This window comes from Micromys minutus, assembly GCF_963924665.1.
Source record: "Micromys minutus genome assembly, chromosome: 8".
Lineage (NCBI taxonomy): Eukaryota > Metazoa > Chordata > Mammalia > Rodentia > Muridae > Micromys > Micromys minutus.
This window is the reverse complement of record NC_137977.1, coordinates 48074246-48091122: the sequence shown is the minus strand read 5'-3', so window position 1 is coordinate 48091122 and position 16877 is coordinate 48074246.

The following is a 16877-nucleotide window of genomic DNA, read 5'->3' as shown; positions in this document are numbered from 1 at the left end:
AGATCAATCGGGCTTGTGTTAAATCAACAACAAAACAAGCAGGGTGCTTCATCCCTTCTTTTTTATTGTTCCCAGATATCAATTTCACATATACACTCCCCCCATTTTTAAAGAATGTCTGATTGTGCACCACACCCCATTAACTTCTGTGTTCTTCCTTTATCGGTGGGTTTTGTCAACAGAGAAACAGCCTGCCTCAGATGGCCTTGGCTATTTTGGGGTACTTGGCTTCCAGACTCCATAACAGTTTTAAGGTTACAGAACAGAGCCCCTGCTCTCAGATTTCCATAGTTCCTCCATATGTTCTTTTGATTTATCTCCATACCACTCATGAGGAAGAGCAGCTTCTCCCAGAGAAGGAGAAGAATCTCACTACTGCTTGCACTGTTCATCAGAGGAAGGGCATTCTGTCAGCACCTGGAGAGATGTTCTGTAGTTGGTCTTTGGCATGACGACTGGACTTCTAGGAACACATCTTCCAGGTCATGAAATGGCATCTTTGCCACGTTGCTCACTAAAGTGCTGCTTGCAATAACAAACAATTAGAAGCAAGCTAGCTGTCATCCACTAGAGACTGGTAGGATGAGTTACAGTGCCACTACACAATGGATGCTTTGAACCTATAACAATAGGGCATGGTCTAAATATAGATTTGGGAAGGTGCCAAGAACTCCAGTGAAGATGGAAAAGTACTGATTTGTTAAAAGAGCACAAGGAAATAACATATTTGTTCTTGTTTGTATAGAGTAGCACTGAATTAATATCCAGAAACCAATGGAAGTAGACAGATATGGATAGGAAGTCGTGGGTAAAAGAGGAGTCAGAGTTCAGAAAGCAGGAGATGGGGAGGAAGCCTTTCCAATGTACTATTTTGTACTTGATTTTTGAATCATATGACTGTACTATCTCTTTAAAAACAGTTTAAGTGGAAATTCTGAGTGAATATCACACACACACACACACACACAATACACCAACAAAGACAGGCAGAGAGAGAGAGAGAGAGAGAGAGAGAGAGAGAGAGAGAGAGAGAGAGAGAGAGAGATTGAGTATTGACATGTAAACTGGTAAGTTTTCATTGATTAGGGCCAAGAATCTAACACCCAGAAAGTACACAACAAAATCATCAGTGAATGCTCTAAGTTTGAGAGTAAATATTTTCTTTTGTTGGGGATTAATTTGTTCTAAGTCACGAATAAGAAAAATAAGTAACAAAAACAGATTCATGGGAAGTTATAGAGCTTACAAACCAATTCTTCTGTTCATTTCTCTTTCAGATAAGAAAGTTCAGGTTCAGAAGTTGCTGAGTTATTTCCCAAGTCACCCTATTCGAGGCAGACCCATCCCTGGAACACTATGTGCCTGGCCCCGGGTCATAACTGCACTTGGTCCTTGCTTCTCTGGCAGCATTGCAAATGGACAGACTCTAAGGCTAGCCTCAGATGCTTGTAGCTCTAAATCAGAGACCCTCTAGGGAGAACCCAGGCAAGGAACTGAAATTGTCTTACCCATAAGACGTAAAAGAGATTTTTGATAAGAAGTGAATCTTAATATAGTTTGTTGGAGAGGACCCATCTGTTCCCAATCTTTAGAGAAGAGTTCAGAATGGGAATTTATGCTACAATTTGAAGCATGGGATAAAAAGAGGAAATTCCTAATTTGTCTGGTTAGAGACCAATATACCATCAAAGCAGACCATTGTGGCCATCTCTGGGCATGTAAGAAGAGAAGGCCATTCTTCAGTAATTCGTCCCAAACCATGTCCTAGCAAACAGACCTCTAATTTGGGAAGATCTTCAACAAAGGCACTGCCACTTATCCCCATTGTCCTGCCTGCTGCCCCCATGGGCTGTGTTTATGTTTTCTATTCCCTGAAGAACATGGGGCACCTGTGGTGAGAAAAGCCCTTGCCTCCTCATGTTCCACAGGTGGTTGGAGCATAAAGCACAGCCCTGTGCAGATGGTGAGGAAGTCAGAGTCTATACTCACAACTCTTGCTGCTGTCTTCATTCTGTCCTTCACATCGGGAACATGAAACACACAGATCCTGGACATGAGCCTGAGAAGCAGAGCACACCATTGCCTTCAAGAAACACTGTGTCCCGTGGATGATCACGGTGTGTAATATCTCCATTGCTCAGGTAGGGACACCTCTCTTGTCCTGTAGAAAAGTCACATGTAGGAAATGGATGGCTAAGTACTGTGTGACAGTTGACCTCCCACACATCCTCTCTCACGTTATTCCTCTTCCGATTAAAAGCAAAGCCTTTGAAATTCCAGGGCAGAAAGTGATGGTAAAGAGGGAAAGAACAGAGGGTTGACCCATTAACCAGTTCAGAGAGGAGCCTCGCTAACGGGCGACTCACACACATTGTCCACTCTGGAGGCCAGTAAGCTGTACTCTAGGCAGTCCATCAGTAAGTAAAGACACAAATGTTAGGAACAATGCCCTGGTGTTGTCCTTTTTAGAGGAGCATGAACAGACATATTCCTTCCTAGGCCCCGATGTGTACACTGAAACCACTGCCATTTTCCATCCCAGGTGAAGTGCATGAGATAACCCATGCAGCATGATAGCCCATGGGGCTGAGAAAGGTTCTTCTAAGAGTAAATGCTTGTTGAATAACTTAGTGACCTTTAGACTAGCACCTTTATTGACAATTAACATGGGAGGTTGTGATTAATTATCTTATGATCAATCTTCCTTGCTTATTATACATTAAGTGTGTATTAAAATGGAGCCAGATATTTCTTTTCCTGTGAATCATGTATTCTCTCTCTCTCTCTCTCTCTCTCTCTCTCTCTCTCTCTCTCTCTCTCTCTCTCTCTCTTTCTCTCTCTCTCTCGTGTATGTGTGTGTGTGAAGACAGAAGAGTAACATTTTTAGGACGTGGTTGTCTCTGCCTCATGGCCTGACAATCATATGGTGGCCTTGTGGGAAACCCACTCTTAGCCACTCTCTTTGATGCTCCAACAGTTCACAAATCACGAGTTTTTCTTGGTTTTGGCTTTAAGGCAGCTTCGCTTAATAGTCAACATATGAATCACGTGCTGAGTAATCGTGTTGGTTGGGAAATCTCTGTCCTAATCCCTTGAGGTTCCCCTCTTTCATGAAGACTCTATTTACAGAAGAGAGTCACATTTAAGTTCACATCTCACATAGTTTTTTAAAATTATTTTGTTTATTTACATCCCAAATGTTCCCCCCAGTCCCCTCTTGCAGTGTTCTTCCCCTCCACACCCTTCACCTCCGAGGGGGCGGCTCCCCTGGGTCTTCCCCACCCTGAGGCATCAGGTCTCTACAGGATTAGATGCATCCATCATCTCGCACTGAGACCAGATAAGGAAGCTCTCTGCTACATAAGTGCTGGGGTCCTTGACCAGCCCACGAATTCTCTTTGATTGGTGACTTAGTCCCTGTAGTTGACACTGTGGGTCTTCCTATGGGGTCACCATCCTCTTCAGCTCCTGTGGTCCTTCCCATAACTCTTTAATAAGGGTCCCTAATCTCTATCCAGTGCTTAGCTGTGAGCATCTTTATCTGTCTCAGTCAGTTGCTGGTAGAGCCTCTCAGCGGCATGCTAGCTAGGCTCCTGTCTGCAAGTACAACCTAGAATCAGTAGTAGTGTCAGGGCTTGAACACATCATTTTAAAGACAAGATCAAAGACATTTTTTCCCCTCAACATCCTCTGTTAATGATGAATAAGTAAATAACTATCTTGAAATGGATGGTAAGTGGATGGATGGAGTCTCTCTCTCTCTCTCTCTCTCTCTCTCTCTCTCTCTCTGTGTGTGTGTGTGTGTGTGTGTGTGTGTGTGTGTGTGTGTGTGTGTAGATAGGAAGATGGATGAGTGGGTAGGTGGTGAATAAATGAATAGGTGAATATATAGATGTATTGATGGATAAATACATGCGGGTAGTCGGTAGATAAATGTTATGTGAAAAGATGGATAAATACATGGTTGGTACGTGGGAAGATAGAGAGATGGATAGAACCCAAACAAATGGCTGCTGGTGGATAGAAGACTACATAGTTGAATTCTGGTATCTGTTGGCCTATACACCTATTCATCAAAAATTAAAAAAAAAAAATCCTTATGAGTTTTTTCCTAATTAATTCAGTGGTGCTGTGAAGTGGAACCACTACCAAAGCAACTTATAAAAGAAGGATTTTATTGGATTCCCTTTTATAATGTTGGAGGGTTAGTCCACAATGACCCTAGTAGGAAGCATGGCAACAGGCAGGCAGACATGGTGCTGGAGCAATAGCTGAGAGCTTACAGGTAACTAGATGGTGAGGGCTTTTGTAACTTCAAAGCCCATACCCAGGGACTCATGTCCTCCTGTGAGAGCACACTTCCGAGTCATTCCCAACAGGTTCCACCAGCCAGAAACAAAGCACTCAGCTATATTAGCCTATGGGAGCCATTCTCATTCCAACCACCTCAAGCCTCTAACAGTGTGCCTCAGAAGTTTGGAGGTTAGGAAAGTTGCCTTTCGATAGCCAGCTATGGTCTCCTGCCAACATTCCGAAACTCATATTGAGGCAGTTTAACTCTCTAGGCAAGAGCTAAACCAATTAGACCATTTTCTAATGAATATGGAACTATCAGAAAAAATAAATTATGGGAGATCTTATGCAATATTTGTCTCCTTCGTTTAGAAAAATCCAAATTTTTTATTTTGAAGTCTAGTTTTTGTTTTACAACCATGTTGAGCTTGAGGTGATATTTTTCACAGAAAGTTCAATTTTTTTTCTTTATGTTTTCCCTCTGTCATATCATAGGTATTTTGCTGGCTTTTCTATCTGCTAAACACCATTCCTGACTGGCTTGTGATTGGTTTAGACAGCACGTGCCTGCCCTGAGCAGGCAGCAGCCGAGGTTAGAATGACATTTGTTCATGCCGGCAGCAAGCCCAGCCAGTTGGCAGGGGCTCCTCTGCAATAAAATATTAATAATAATAAAGAAACAGCCTTTTTATCATCTGAGGTATTTGTAGCAGATTCTCTGAGTAACTTTCTTCACTCCCTTATTCATTCATGTTGTGGGGAATATATTGAATTCCATCTTCTCACAGGCCCTGTGGGGAGACATTGCGATGGCTTCCCTCCAGCAAGCCTTGGCAGTCTCCAGCTATACACTGTTACTTGATTAAGGATTTGGCGTGGAAGCTAAGGTAAGTCTTTTTTATAGCTTTATCCAAAATGGGATTCCTAATGAATGACATACTCCCTAAAGAATGTTTCCAGCATGCCTGTCTTAAAGCATTTTGGGGGGTAGAAATTTCACATTTTGCCCACTTACTTTATTCCGTGGGTTTACAGAATACCCCGGGACTTCCTGAGCCTTTGGCCTCCTAGATGGGAGGGTGGTGAGGAGCGTGGAAGTTCTGACAAGCAAGGAGCACTGCCGTGGTAGGTGAAGCTTATAGTAGTGGACTCGAGAACAAGGACTGTTAGGAGCAGAACTTCTATCATCTTCTACGCCCGTCTCCTCCTTCTTCATCCCACCCAGATCTTAGCATCAGCTAGAATGGAGAGAAGACGCTAGGGAAACAGATGCAAACATCTCTGGTATGGCCCTAAGAAAAGCCGAAGGCCCCTAAGGGAAGTGGTAAGATTACAGTGATGGAAAACATACTGGAGTTGCCTGGCAAGATGGTGATCATGAAGACTAGGCCATTCCAAGCGGCTGTTGTCATTCAATGGATGGAGTCAGGTTCACTCCTTACAGAACTCTTCTCCAGGGGAGGGAACCAGCATAGCTTTCCTGGGAAGTCAGTTCTGGCTGAGCCAGAAATACCAGCCTCCATTCTTGGCTTGAAAGTCAAATCAACTGCTGCAATTTTTCTTCCAAATCTACCTTCCTGCACATTGTCTGCAATATCTCCCCAGCTCAACAAAATCCCAGCTCCCAGAAGCCACGAACTAGTAATATAGGAAGCTATCTTTATGGTTGAGGATTAATTTTCCTTCTACAGATGAAGTTCTGGTGGGGACATCTGGGAAGAATTTGCCTAGAATGGCAGAGCACTCAGAGGCATTCCAGAGGGGCGACGAAGCCCTCAGTACAAAACATTTCTGAGTAGATATATATTTGTCAGTGTTAAGTTTCTACAATGAGATGCACAAGGCTAACTAACTTGTGATAGGAAAAGGTTCACTTAGCTCACAGGTTTGGAAGGTGCCCACAGCATGGTACTGGAAATGGTCCTCTGGCTGTACTAGCGTGGTAGTGGAAGAGTACACGTCTGGAAGAGCTGTGTGATGGTTACTGTTGACTGTCAATTTGATTGGATTGAGAGATGCTAAATAGATCAATAAGGTACACCTACCTGTACCTGTGAGAATGTTTACAGAGATGATTGCACCACAAGGGCTCTTACCTAATCAATTGCTTAACTCATTGACAGATTTAAAATCCAGACAGACTATTGGTCGGTGATGGAACTGTGGAGGGTGGGGCCTCTTTGAATCATGACTGAGATGTGTTCTTAGAAACTAGACCTCGTGTCAGGGCCCTTCTTGACACTTCTCTACACCTGGCTGCCCAGAAGTGAGAAACGTGGCTTCATCACAGCCTCTGCCAAGACGCTCTGCTCTACCATGGCTTCGAATCAATAAAGCCAGCTGACCGTGATTGACACCTCTTTAATCCTGAGCCTCCCCTAAGCTGTTTATTTTAGGCATTTGCCACAGCCATGAAGGTTCCAGCAAATGTAGCCTTACATAATCCAGCAGATGGTTAGGAAACAAAGGGAAGGAGGGAAGGAGGAACAGAGGAAGTGAGAAAGGAGGAAAAGAGGGAAGAAGGGAGGGAGGAAAAAGGAGAGGAGAGAAGACAGGGAAAGGAGAGAGGGAGAGGGAGAGGGAGAGAGACAGAGACAGAGACAGAGACAGACACTAGGATCTTACAGTACCTTTCTGTAGCCCATGGTTCTCCTATAAGGCCCACCTCCCATTACCTTCTATCATCACCATCATTGTGAAGACCAAGACTTAATAAAAACAAGCCATTGGGAAGGTCATTTGGACTACACCCAAACCACAGCAGTAGAGTTCTGCAAAGCCTGGCAGTCCTTAAGCTTCCAGGCCAGCAAGGTCCTAAGCACTTTCATTGCAAATGGAAGAAGGCATTCCTCTCCTGGAACCCCAAGCTTTCCTGATGACCTTACTACCAATGACCCGGACACAGAAGTCATTGTCAGGTTGGCTGCTGGTGTCATTTTGCATCTAACATGAGCACTGTTTAAAATATCATGATGATTTTTTCTTTAATTTTTAAACTCATTTTAAGACTTTAACTTGTCCAGGTTGCTGTATGGATATGTGCACATGAATGAATGCAGGTGCCTAAGAAGGTCGGAGTCACTGGAACCCCCACATCCAGCTGGAGTTATAGAAGATTGTGAGGCTCCCAATGCTGGACTCAGAGACTCCACACAAGCAGTATGTGCCCTCAATCAGTGAACCATCTTCCTTGAGCCCTTGACAACTACTGAGCTAGGTCTTCTGCATATATGCTATGGTTGTTAGCTTGGTGTTTCTGTGGGACTCACAACAGTGCAAGTAGAGGTATCTCTACCCTTTCATTTGCTCTCAGAACCCCTTTCCTCATCCTGATATTAGGCTTTGTGACTAGTCTTATCACATCTTGTTATGTTGTGTTTAGCTGATTTCCCAGGGAGGCCTGATCTTTTCTGCAGAGGTGACTGGGAGGAATGGAGAGAGGGAACTACTGTCAGGATTTATTGTATGAAAAATAGATAGATAGATAGATAGATAGATAGATAGATAGATAGATAGCATAAAACTGTAAAACCTAATGTGAAGCTCCACAGCTTCAGAACCACCTATTCTAACTGTATACAAGTTCATTGAGAGATGTAAGTTGTGGGTCTGGTTAATTCTGATTATGATTTTTCCCCCAAATTTTTTATAATAAAGTTAATTCAAAAATTATTTATATATATATATATATATATATATGTGTGTGTGTGTGTGTGTGTGTGTGTCTATATACAGATGTACATATGAGCATGGGTGATTCTAGAGGCCAGAAAAATCTTTTTGACTCCCTGGAGCTAGAGTTCCAGACAGTTTTGAGCCACCTGGCCTGGTGCTCTTAAGCTCTGAGCCATTTCTCCAGCATTCTTAATATTATTTCTCCTCTCTCATTCTGTCTTCCTCACTTCTACTTAGTCATACACTGGTGGAGGGGAACTGAGGAACGAGGAACCCACTTCTCAAATGTATTTATGAAGTTCTTAAACAACGGAGTTTCCTATAGTTAGAAACACACCAAGAAGACTTGTGGAGGTACATAAAGGAACATTGCAAAGTGAAGGTAGCTCAGCAAAGCAATTCCTTTGGCAGAAAAGTGTGTCAGAACCCAGCCAGGCTAGGAATCACACTGGGCCCAATAAGGCTTGTGTCTTTTATCCCTGACCTAGATGATAATTGTGTTTCATCCAACTGGTGGGAGCTCAACTTCACCACCAAATACAACTGGCATATTTGGGACAAGGGAAGGGTTTGGTAGATAGAAGTGCTTTTGGGCTCACTCCCCTCCATAGGGGCAAAGCAAACAACAGACAACAAAACCAAACCAGTGCCTGACATGACACTCCAGGGTCCAAATGACCATCTCTACACTTACACACCCTCTTTTCAGAGCCACACTAGGACAACTGAGCTGAGACTCAGTCCAGCAATCCAGGCTGTGTAGTCAACAGTTTCTGTTTCTTACAGCAGGGTATATTAACATACTGGTAAAGAAATGGCTTCACTCTCACGAGAAGGGCTCCACGGTTATTGCCTTATGTCTGCCTGTGTGTCCCTTCCAGCTTTCTGCCTCACTTCCTCTGTGTTTCGGTCCATACAGTTCCTGAAATGTGACCCACACGGGCTCTATCTCTCCACTATTGTTTCCTCAGTTCCACGAGTTCTGGCATCCTCATGAGGCATGAATGCTTCCCCATAGCCATGGCTGATTTGTGTGTCTCTGCAGATTCAGAACCAAAGGAACCACAGAGTCAAACAGAGAACAAAATGTCAGAGGACTGTGAAGCTAGTGGGAAGATCAAGTCAAAAACTCCCAACTGTGATTTCTTATGCTGGTACTTTAGGGCACATCTGAGGTGAGTGACGGCTGCCCATTGGCCAGCTCCTACCAGCCACATGGTGAATAGTGACCCACTGCGCATGTCACTAAAATTTCTAGTGCTTAGGAGCTAGGTTCATAGTATGCCAGTCTCTAGAAACTATCCTTTTTCAGGCTTGTTTCCCACTTGGAAAGATAGGAAGGTTTAAGACTGGAAAATTTCAGGTGAATGAGAAAGGTGAATAGAGAGATCGAGATAAATATACCAAACCCTGGGCCATGCCTAGAACCATCACTGAATGCTGCTTTTTGTCCTGCTGGTGTGCAGGAATGTGAAGACAGGTTACTCACCTCATTGCTGTGGTCCCTGTCACTGTTGCCTGTCCTCCTGCCCTCATGGTCACTGTCTCTCCTTTGGCAACTGGAGCCACGCAGAGGCCCCTTAGAGAAGCCTGTCCCTCCCTCTCCTCACACAGATTGCCCAGGGATGAGCACTCAGGAATGCTGGAGGGGCAGCAATAGGACTTGGCTTCTTTTGTCTATAGTTCTAATATTCCACAGGCTCTTCTGTATCTCTCCCAGCTTTGGGTTGATCTACCAGCAACGTTATCATATCTAGACAGAGAGAAGAGGAATCCAGGGCAGGGAGAACTGGGCTTACAGTGTCAGACAGCTTTGATAAACAAGTCGGAATCTGTGCAGTGTTGTATGAAGTCAGCTCAAGTTAAATCATGTGGGTGAAGGAATAGAAGGCAAGAGGTGACTCGGGTGCTAAAATGCTCAGAATGTAAAGACATGAGAATGTAGGTTCCTTTCTGGGACCACTGCTTTCTTCTTCAGCTGTCCTAAGTAGCTGTCAATCATGTAGCTAACAAAATATGTGTAGACATCACACCCCAGAGGGATCAGGGATCACCTTGGGACTTGATGATGTCTACCTACCAGACATTCTTCCTTATTCAGTGTTGGCAACTCTGTGGAAATTGCTCCTTTTCCATTTCGATGGACCTCTCCATCAGGAAAAGCCCAACGTATTGAAGAGTTTGGGAAACTCTGGGCACAGGAAATGTGAATTTTTAGACACATACACTAAACAACAAAAGAAAACAGTGTAATTATTAAGCTGTGGGTAACAAATCCTGTGGTGGGGCAGAGAGAGGTTCTAGAGGAGGGAGGAGGAGCCTGGGTTCACTCTCTCTCTTTTGTGGTTAGCTGGGAGCATTTTGGTGGCAGCTCTGGGCAGTCTCACCCCTTGGGGACTGGGGCCATGTCCCCTTTGTCACTCCATCCCCATCCCCCAGCCCTGTTCTCTTTCACAAGCAATCACTTTGCTGATCTGTAAGTAACCTGTAGCTGTCAAAGGTCAGGCCTTGCAAGGGAAGTCTTTAGCCAGAATGTGACTAGGGCAGAGAGACAGAGCTAAGTGACTGGACATTAGCAAGCCGACTGTATTCAAGGAGTTCTAGAGCATTCTGTGCAAAGCCAGCCTTAGGGTTATGACTTGAGCCAGAAGGACTTTCTCAGTACCTTTTACAATGTTCTCAACTCCCCGATTCAAACTGACTTCAACGTATTGGCAACTTTTACCTTAAAAGAAAAAGGGAAAGCGAAGTAGCTTTTTAACTTTGATGCCCACAACCTTCAGTTGGCCTACTGCCTTGTCCTGTTGGCCCTGCTGAAACGGAGACTCCAAGAGTGGAGGGGGTCTAGACTTCCTGTCAGTCAGCCAGTCCCTATAGACTGAAAAACCACAACCTGCCTCTAGGGCCAAAGGATTTTGCCCCTGGGATTCCCACCTCCCTTCCACCACCAACCCCAGGGAACAGAGGGGGTATCTTTAGACCTTGCCTCCCACTGCACCTTTCTTAGCTGCATCCCTTTCATTCTGCCCATGTTGTTATATAGTCACAGTGATCCCTTTTGGGTGAGTCTTTTCCTGTAGTGTGAACCGCACTTACCCCGAGGTCACCCATATTCTCTGCCTACAGTGAGTCTTGACGGGAAGGTGCTGCGGTTTGCAAAAACCTCACCCGCAGCTCTGCCCTTCTTGGAAAACCTTCTCCCCTAGCCCTTAAAAGTGTCCTGTGATGGTGCCCAGATGTTCTGAATGCAGCCCAGACTCTGAGCCCTTGAGGCCGAGGAGCAAGCTGTGCTGGCAGAGGATGGGGCCATGCAGCCCTGGACAGAACTGTCTTTGCAAAACTGCCTGGAGCCTGAAGAGAGTTTCTGGAATTCAGACACGTGACACAGCACCAGGGAGCTGATTGGAAGGGGATGTTCATGTGGTTCACAGGAAAATATATGTAGGAAAACTGTTTGGAAGTTCCCCGGAGGGGTAAACAATGCAGGAGAAATCAAACACAGCAATCCAGGGGCGCTTCCCAGTAAAAAGCCACTGGGTGTGCATTTTTCTCCATGGCTTTTCCTATTCTGCACTTCGATTAGCCACCGGAGGCTGGGCAGGTCTACACACTGACTAACAGCAAGTTCCCGACAGTAGTTTACACGGAGTTTAATCTTTTCAAGTAACCTCATTCTTAATATAGTTTATTAATTCATTAGGAACTTCATACATGCTCACAGTATAGCTCTTTCCTCCTCCAACATGTCACAGATCCACCCCTCCCAACCTCATGTCCTTTAGTTTGTTTTTAAGTAACCTGCTGAGTCCAACGTCTGCTGCTTATATGCTCCTAGGTGTGGGACCAGCCATTAGAGCAACCAACCTACCAGAGGACAACCAGAGCCAACAGACCAGTAAGGGTATGCCCTTACTGCTGTCTCTCATCAGCCATCAGCTCTCAGTACCTCAGTTAGGGGTGGGAGCTGGTGATCCCCTTCCCCATCCTTGTTGGCCTGATCTTGTGCAGATCTTAACCAGGCAACTAGAGCAGCTGTGTTCCTGTCCTGGGTCCCTAAGCCTTTGCAGGGAAGGCAGCACAGATGTCCCATTTGTGGCTGGTCATGTCATAGGCACACTCTGGACTCCAGCCTGTCATGAGTATCTATGTAAACCAGCATGCACAGTAGGAAGAAACTTCTCTAAAGAGACTTGAGAGTTGCGCTAATCTACGGGTACAGGAGACACAAGTTTAGAGGACAGCTTGACACATAGCAGTCCATTTAGCAGAATTAAAGCAATAGGTCCACTCCTGGGGCCTATGCACTTCCAAGAAATGTGTTCTTGGCTAGACTTATAGTGTCACTGAAAGACCAGGATAAATCCTGACGCCCTAACAGGTAAAGTAGAAGACCCCTATCAGGTAGAGTAGAGCCAAAAATGTAGGATAGCAGGTTCAGTGACTCTGTTTCAGGAACTGGCTGACCATAAAGAATTTATGGCCTTAAGGTCAGGGTGACTCTGTTTCAGAAATTGACTGACCATAAAAACATAAAAGTTAAATAACACATCATAAACAATCTTGAGAATTGCAATTCTTCACTGGTAATTTTCACCTTATAGGCAATCTTGAGAAACCAGATATTTCCCTTACGATTCTTCACTGGTATTTTTGGTATTCTCCAATGATGTACTCCTCCCTCCCCCAGTTGTGCTTTGTTTCCTTTAAAACCCCCTTCTCCCAGCCACTCAGGGTCAGACTCCTCTACCCCTGCATGGGATATGAGTTTCGACCCCAGTGCACTAGTCCATTAAAAAACCTCATGTAATTGCAGCAAGTATGGTCTCTCATGAGTTCTTTGGGGGGGGTCGTGTCATTCTGAGACTTGACTAAGGCTCTCCCTTTTGCATGGGTCTTTCACCACGTATCTGCTTTCTCCTGCAGAGTAGGCCTTAAATTCAAACAGACAGCTGTTGTTATATCTTTAACTTTGGTGCCACTATTGCACACATGTACAAATCCCGTCATGTGGGTCATTGTTATAGTTCACAGGATTCACAACTCACCCACTGACACACACCCAGTAGCTGACACAGCACCTTTTAGTACTGTGAAAGTAAGCCAGTGGGAGGAAGCTTTCTACTTCCTTGTCAGTAATGATTTTATGTCTCCTTCTCCTGTGATTAGAGTGTGTGGTATCTTCAGTGATAAGGTCTTCCCATCAAGTTCTGGTGAATTTAATTTATTTTTAAACTAAGCTAGCTGGATGTGCTGCTGTAAATTTGGAATCTCAGCATTCAATCAGTAGACAGGAGGGTTGGGTCATGAGTTTGAGGTAGCCTGAGCTATACAGTAAATTCAAGTTCGGCTTAGTCTACACAGTAAGACCTTGTCTTAGGAGAGCAGCCCCACCCACCCACCTCCCCCAAAAAAACCCCAGCACAATACTTAGGCTACTAAAAATCTAACAAGTTATTACACTTAAAATTGCCAGAAGAAATATCAAACAAACAAAAATAGACCAGTAGATAGACAAACAAAAAATTTTCAGTCTCCCAAACTGGATCCACCAGCTGAGTGCCAAGTGTTCATTCAGTACAAAGCTTTAGAAGGCATTTTACATTCAAACTGCAACAGGAGCCTAACATCTTACATTCTGTTGTAGTGCTCCTTGAGCATGTTCAGACTCTCAGCAGTACACCTAAGATCATGTCATAGTGCCTAGCTGCGAGGGATTAAGCGTGGGTGTAAGCGACACAGGCTAGCTAGTTCTCCATCCCAAGTTCCCTGATTCTTAAGTACACACACAATGTATTCAACCAGCGCCTGTTCCTGTTGCTACAGCTCTGAGCTTCTCTAACTCCCATGGCTTTCCAGTCGTGATGGACTGTGTCCCCTCTGACTGTGAGCCAAGAATAAACCCGGCCTCCTCAAAGCAGCTTCAGCCAGGCGGTCCATTTGTCACAGCCACCAGAAATAGAAGAAACACAATTTCAAATGGAGGTTATAAAAAAGTCAGGCTATATTTTTCTCTGGGGGGGGGGGGTGGACCCAGGTTCCAGATCCCTAAGCGTGTGTGGCATTTCTCAGGCCAGATGACCACCACCCAGCTCTAAGCTTCTCGAAGTAGGTCACGGAGGTAATTTGAGCAAGAAGAGCTTTCTGAGACACTAAAGGGTTCCTTCTAGAGAATTATCTATATATTGTAATTTCCTTGGACTAGAGTAACTCCACGGGATGCTGGGACATACAGATGCTCCTGCCTAAATCACTTGCCCAGAAAAAACTCCGGAGGTTCTATTAGTACAAGAGGAAGTCTCTGCTATGCTTTCTTACTTCACATAAGTGCAAATGATGAGGTCAAATTAGTCCACGCTCTTTGCATAAAGATGGAGACTCACTGCTTCTTGGGAAACACTGCTGGTGTTTCTCAGGCCGACTTCAAATGCACTAATCGCTGAACTAGATCTCTATGGCTCTGGCAGCAGAGACTAAAGCACTGCTCTGGTCTCATTTGGCTTTCAAGTTAGCTGAGTTATTTCTGTTGGAGCTGAGATAAGGGTACCCATGGTCACATGTCACAGGTATCCCAAGTCACACTTGACAAAACCGGTGGCAAAGCTTTTTGCCTTGTTTTTCAGGGTCTTTTAGGAAACAGATATCCTTCATGTGGACTGGTCATAAGTTGTGAAGATCATGAGAAAATGAGCACCACCCATTTCTATGTACTGGTTAGATGTAGACACATGTTGGCTCAGTGCCTGAGCTGGGAAACTCCATGCATCTGGGGTTACTATTTGTCAGTGATTGTCCTTGGTGGCTCTAAGTTGAGACTGACCATTTCCTTGGTTGAATAAGTGCTGTCTGATCCCTTTCCAGTGGTCAATGCTTTCTGCCTTCCTTTCCAGTGGCATGCTTTTTTCAGGGCTTTGATTCTCTTCTGTTAATTCTCAGCTTTTAACCAAGTCTTATTAGACCCTATACCTTAGCTCCAATCCACAATTAGACATCAAGGAAAGTGTCATACCAGTCCCACAGGCCATGGCATAGTCACAGCACTGAAGACTTCGTACTCAAGTAGGAGTGAGTCTGGAAGATGTGAATCTCTGAGCTGCAGCTGATAGACTTTCCACGCCTACCTGATATGATAAAGGCTCCCACCGGAAGTTCTGAAGTCTCCAAATCCTGGGAAGTCCAGCAGGAGCCTGTCTGTTCTCTCTCATCACGTGCATGGCTGGGTACTGTCCTTACCTCTGGTCACCTTCTCTTCAACTCTATGTTCAGTCATGGATTTCATTAAACAAAATTCTACCTTAGTGGCAATATGTAATAAGCACCCTGATGAGTTACTGACCTTTCTCCTATTGCTCTTCCTGACAGCCATATCTTCCCTGTGGATTGCCCCCCAGAAAACCCTCTCCATGTTCACAAAGGACTCCATCCTAGGACCCACTTTTAATTCTGTGAGGTCCACTCACACTTTGGGTTGGTTTTGTTTGTTTGTTTCTTTGAGTTTGGTGGTTTGGTTGTTGGTTGCATTGGTTCCAATATCCATGTGATTCGTCAGGAGATAAAGAAATTTGTCAAACATGTTAGATGTTAGAAACACACTGTGAACTTCCACCACACACACACACACACACACACACACACACACACAGAGAGAGAGAGAGAGAGAGAGAGAGAGAGATGCACACTCCTGGTAGATAGGCTCTGCCATGAACCCCTTTGAGAGGGCAATAAGTATGTTTCCAAAATGCTGAAGTAGGAGCTGGAGAGGAAGAGTCAGAGAAGATGAGATTCTGTAGCTAATTGGGTTCATTTTTGTTTTTAAGGGCTATCACTTAATAAACATTTCATAAGAGTAAAAGTTACTGATACCATTCATCCTGATTACTGTGCATACACTATTAGTCAAACTTAGCACAAAACCATCAGTGTGTTTGCATTAGTCGATTCAGTCTGTTCTCTGGTAATATCGTTGACCCCGCCCATTACTCAGATGTTGGAACTTACCTAGGGTCTCACAGCTCATAAATGACAGAGCATGGTTTTAGCTCAGGCTTATCTTGCTCACAGGCTCTAATGAATTTGCTCTTATTTGGATGCACTGGCCCCACTTCCTCTATAGGAGAATCACTGGTGAATGCAGACAAGGGCCCAGATCAGTTTTGGCTGAACATAATACATCTTTTCTCTTCCATTCCTCTTCTCTCTGACCCACAGCTATGGCTAAGGAGTTATCTCTGGTAACGAGACAAATCGCATGCTACTCCCAACCAGTGCCCTGTTAAAGCATGCAGAGGATTTATTTCATCGTCGTTGTCTTTGTTTCTGCTTTATTGTTCATGTCAGGATATCAGCACTCCTCTCTGACCAGCAACCCCATCCCTTTATGTGCAGGAATGACAGACCCACTTTATATGTTACGTGCCTAACTCACTTTTCATTGACTTTGCCAAATTATTTGTCTCTCATAGTTATTTGTGTCCTGCTTTCCTAGGCTCCTGGATGCAAGACTAAACTGATCGTAGTTAACTCTTCTCCACAGTCCAGAGTCCCAGGGGATTGGAGGCACAACTACTTTGTTATAAAATGCCTCTTGCATCATTCATCCTGCCTCCTACCCTTCCTTGCATGGGATCTGGCAGGCTGACATTCCTTGTGTTTGTACATTTTCTGTTGCTATAACAAAGGAACCCGAAGCTGAGTACTTTATAAAAAGCAAAGGTTTACTTAATCTCACAGCTGAGAGTTCATGATCAAGTGTCCCCTTGCTTCCAGCAAGGCATTCCTGGTTGGCTCACAAGTGGGAGAAAATGGAGAGTGGCCGGCAGAAGATGCCACGGGCTTCATTTTACCACAACCCATTCTTAAGAGAACTGACTCATTCCGGGAGAAAATTGGAAAACCTTGCTTATTCTGCACAC